This window comes from Dendrobium catenatum, unplaced genomic scaffold (genome assembly GCF_001605985.2).
Source record: "Dendrobium catenatum unplaced genomic scaffold, ASM160598v2 fragScaff_scaffold_697, whole genome shotgun sequence".
Lineage (NCBI taxonomy): Eukaryota > Viridiplantae > Streptophyta > Magnoliopsida > Asparagales > Orchidaceae > Dendrobium > Dendrobium catenatum.
In genome coordinates this window covers 654858-659859 of record NW_021319159.1, presented here as the reverse complement: position 1 = coordinate 659859, position 5002 = coordinate 654858, and the positions used below count along the sequence as shown (strand labels likewise).

At 39.6% G+C, this 5002-nt stretch overlaps 1 long non-coding RNA gene across 1 annotated transcript; it reads right to left on the bottom strand.

The window, feature by feature from the left end:
* Positions 1–3810: 3810 nt before the first annotated feature.
* On the bottom strand, positions 3811–4453 carry LOC110112522. The gene is made up of 3 exons (XR_002305032.2): positions 4252–4453; positions 4092–4165; positions 3811–4015 (listed from the first exon to the last, which is right to left on the bottom strand). It is a non-coding gene; the product is annotated as an uncharacterized LOC110112522 (long non-coding RNA).
* Positions 4454–5002: the final 549 nt, after the last annotated feature.

The following is a 5002-nucleotide window of genomic DNA, read 5'->3' as shown; positions in this document are numbered from 1 at the left end:
CTACCAGACGATACTACTGATGCAGATCGCGCTGCAGATCCCGATGCAGATCCCTTTGAATCACTATATTTGCTCCTCTTCTCTCTATCTCTATCAGAATCATCTAGTCGTACCTCATCTCTCCTCCTCCTGGTATCATCATACCTCTATACTGGTGTCGCCAAGTCAATCTCTATCAATCGGGCTCGCTCCACTAGCTCAGAAAACTCATGTATCCGAAAAGGTACTAGTGGATGCCTCAGCTCTCTATTCAATCCATGCAGAAATCTATAGCACTTATCTTCGGCAGTAGGAATCAGATGAGCAGCATACCTCGCAAGTGCAGTAAACTCGGCCTCGTACTGCATCACTAACTTGCGGCCTTGCTCCAATCTCATAAAAGCTTTCTGTATCTGTCATTGAGCTGACGGTGGTACAAACCACATCCTGAACACTGCAGTGAACTCATCCCAGGTGATCTCAGCAATTGTCTTTCCCTGGAATTTCTCTCTCTGCTGTCCGATCCACTATCTCTCCGCCTCACCCTCAAACATGAACGCAACCAAAGGTACCTTTCGATTTTCCGGACACTGCATGCTGTCAAAGATCTTTTCTACCCTCATTATCCAATCTTTAGCAGCCTGAGGTCCCACAGCACCTTTGAACAATGGAGGCTTCAGCTTATGAAACATCTGCAAGTGTCTATCAGCTTCTTCCTCTTTGCTCCCACTCATTTTGCTCTGAGCATCCCCCATTACATATGCAATCGCAGTAGCCAACTGCATCATACTTTCTGAAGGTACTGGGGCTGCGCTGTGTTGCTCATTTGGTATACTGGATTCTGCCGGAGGATCCATATCGTTCACCTGCACAATTCAGAACAAATGATACGCACATGCAACGATGTATGCCAATGATGCTCTTAAAGCTACCAATTATACCCAACTCTCAATCCAATCTTATAACTCTGATAACAATCCATTCTTCCAATAACACTTCTCTGATACCAAAAAAGTTTGTCACGCCCCAAGATCTAACTTGGAAAGAATTTCAATTAATTTCTCAAACAATTTACAAGAGCTATCTATAACCTTCAATAGCAGTCTATCAAACATCTATAATATTTAAAACATCAATATACAAGTCGATCAATATCTCAAAAGTTTATGTACAATACTCAGGAACTACACTACAATCACAAGTACAGAAATCTATTCTGTCCTGAGTACAAAAGAATCAAAATCATCAAAAAAACTAAAACCTATAGATCCGGATCAATTCCTATCTTCTGCTTCCTTGCCCTGACCTGAAAATGTCAACCATATATAATGAGCTTTACAAAGCCCAGCAGGTCACCTAATACTTATAACTGAAATCAAAGCACGGCGATGCTATCAATATGCATGTCAGTCAATCAAATCCATATCAGTCAATGGTCAATGAGTCTATGCAATACGGAAATCCATAGTCAATGAAACCAGTCAATGCAGCAGCAGGCAAATCGATGAATCAAGCTTAATCAATACACGTCAATCTCGAAGAAATCCGTACACAGAAGAAATCAATCAATCCGTCAAATCAGTCGTGTCAAATCAATCAATCAAATCAAATCTAATCTATGCTATCTAGTCAATAAAATCAATCGGAAAAGCAATACGATAAATGCAGCATCAATAGTATCAATAAATCTATAAGCAATATCAATAAATCTATAATATTCATATCCATAGCATCAATGAATCTATACAATATCTATATCCATTCTATCCATATCAATGTCAATAATCAATAGTATCCATGCTCAATGATCAACAAAGAAATCGATGAAATCGTATGAAATCGTACAATACAGTAAATCCGATCAAATCAATAAGGCAGAAATCGATAAAGAAAATTCGGTAGAGTAATGGCAGTCTATCAAATTTACACAAAAATCCTGCAAAAAATCACTAATTCGAAATTTTACCAAATTACAGTAGAATATTCACGACATCAATATAAGACTATTATTCTATAGAATCCATATCAAATAACATCCTGATATTTTTCTATTTAATTAAAATCGCGTAGAACCAATTCCGACCGGTAAAATCATCGTACAAAATACTCAAATCGTGTACAATATTCATATCTATAACATTCTAAAAGTTGTGCGATGAAAGTTGTGTCAATACAAAACCGGGTCCAAAATTCGACTACGAAAACACAAAACAGTGCACAACTCGATCAAAAATCAATATCTCTGAAAACAGAAATAGGATTCGGAATCCTAACTGCGAGATCTTCAATTCTTCCAACAGTGGCGACGGACGAAAAGCGCTCCGCGGCCTCCGAAACCCAAGAATTCTTTTACTTTTCTTTCTCTTTCTCTCTCTTCAAAATCAGATATTTTAATAAAATGATTTTCTCTATCCTCAAAACGAGCTGTTTTCCTTATATCTTTAGTCTGATCGGCCCGGCCGATTGCCACATCGTCCTGGACGATCAGAACAAAATCAAATTGGCCCGGCCGATTTCCCAGGCCGATAATTTTGATTTTGCTCTCAGGATTTTTGTCTTTTCTGATCGTCCCCGGCCGATCCAAAATCGGCCTGGACGATCCAGTCCAGAAATCATTCCAGAAAACATTCTAGAAATTAGCCGATCTGGACGATCTCAATATCGTCCCGGCCGATCCAGGGAGGAAAATCCAATTCAGAGAGGAACAGTAAAGGAACAAGATCTCACAGAAAATCTGCTGCCAACACATCGGAAATTTATACCAAGCTGCTACAAGACGTCAAGGACAAGCTTGAAGCAGCGAACACTCAATATAAGCAGCAGGCGGATCTTCACAGGCGCAAATAGATTTTTCACCCCGGTGATCTCATTATGGTACGCCTCCGCAAGGAAAGGTTCCCACCAGGAACATACTCCAAGCTTAGTCCAAGGAAGATCGGTCCCGTCCCAATTCTCCAGCATATCAACGATAATGCTTATATCGTGGATCTTCCACCAAATTACCTTACACTATCCACTTTCAATGTCTCCGACATTTTTGCTTATAACTCTCCTGATGCAGGTATCGTCCAAGTCAATTTCTTAGGTGAGGAATCTCCAGCAGCGGGGGGGGGACCTGATGTGAGTTATCCAGGTCCCGCGGGATAGCACACCAAACTGCCCAACAACCTACGACCTCCACTTCCCCAATTATTTTTAGTACTATGAATATTCTCTGTTTTCACTGTCATGTGCCAGTTAGTGGACAACTCAGCATTTTCTTTTTCACAGTTAATTTCCTAATAGTAGAGAATGATATATGTAGTAGAAGGGAGAAGAAACCAGATAGAAAATGAATATTATTAGCTGAAACTATTCCTCATACCTCCAATTCCCTTCTTCCATGTTCTTCTTTCTTTCTTTCGATCTTCTCTGTTTTCTGTGTTCTTGCAGGTTACTATGGTTCCCACACCAAATCTCTTCTCGCTGGTGGAGAGAATGTAGCATCAATTTTGCTTCCCGGAGGCTGAGCTGAGCTTTTTCCACCAGCGCCACCTTCGTCTCCGACTACGAAAAAGAGGACTGTGAAGACGAGGGGGAAGAGGAGGTGGACGGGGAAGAATTTATTCCCTTGCGGGAGATGACGCGGTCGCTGCAGAATAAGCCGGCGGGATTTGGCGAGGGTAAGAGGTACGATACGATGGCGGAGGATAAGATTTTGGAGGAGATAAAGTGGGATCGGAAACATTATATTGAGCAGAATGGCAAATCAAGGGCAAGAGAAAAGGAGAATGCGGCGAGTGTTAAGAAACAAGAGAAGCAGAAGGGTACTGCTTCCTATCTCCATTTATTTAAGAAAGTCTTTACTTTTGAATGCCATTTTTTATTGAATTTTCTTCTGAGTGATGTAATTTGAGCTCATTCTTTCATGAAGAACACAAGAAAGAAACATTTAGCATGAATAACTCACTCTCTTTTGCGAGCTTTCTACCCAGTACTTGTTTGGCTTTTTGAACTTAAGTTTCCCAGCCTTCACCACTGATAGCACGTCAGAGATCTGAAAACACGCAAGTTTAGAAAGCGGATGCATTTGTCCACAATAACAGAAAGTAAAATCTTAATCTAATAAGCACCTGGCGCAACCCGCTCCCAGCCTGATTGTCTGATCAGACATGCTAGTAAAGTCCAAAACAATGTCACCAGGAACCTATTTAAAAATTCGAAGCATCAAACAATGGAAGAAAAGATCTACTTCATATTGGAAAAATTGTCGTGCGGAGATATATCTCTTACGACGGCTTTGTCAACGAGGCTTGCCGTCGAAGAACTCGAGGTTTCTACTTCCATTCTAGGGTTTAGGGGTTCTCTTCACGGACTAGATTCAGCTGAAGCGAGCGGAGATGCCTATTATAAAGGAGGAATAATGGATGAAAATCATAAATCCTCAATTATTTTTGGTCAGGCCAGGCCAAAAACATCCAGATTCGCTCAGATTTTGCAAGCCTTTATTTGGTCCGGTGAACGTACTGAGAGCTACGCCGACACTAAGAAGACAGGCACAAAATTAGAAATACTGAGCAAATACGGAGCAATATCCTAACCAGAAATATTATGTGAAGACAAAATACCGAGTAATATCTAGCAATACCGAGCAATACCGAGTAATCCCAAAAAAATACCGAGTTTTTCTAAAAAACTTGATATTTTTTTGGATTACTCGGTATTGCTCTTCACAGAGCGGTATTCCTCGTTATTACCAAACAATAACTAGCAATACCGACCAAATACCGAGTAACAATCCTCTGACCGAAGGTAGAGCTACATCCGGTCAGAGGACGTAATAAAAATTCCTAATATGATAGCGGTTACAGTGAATAATTTAGAAAAAAAAAACTTTTATTTTCAATGCTTGAAAAAAAATAAGAACTTATTTTTTATATTTAATATTAAGAGTTTATGAGAAAAATTATTTAATTTTAGTTTAAATAAAAGCAACCTTTTAATTTTAATTAATAATTTATATTCTTCATTCCAAAACTTAAAA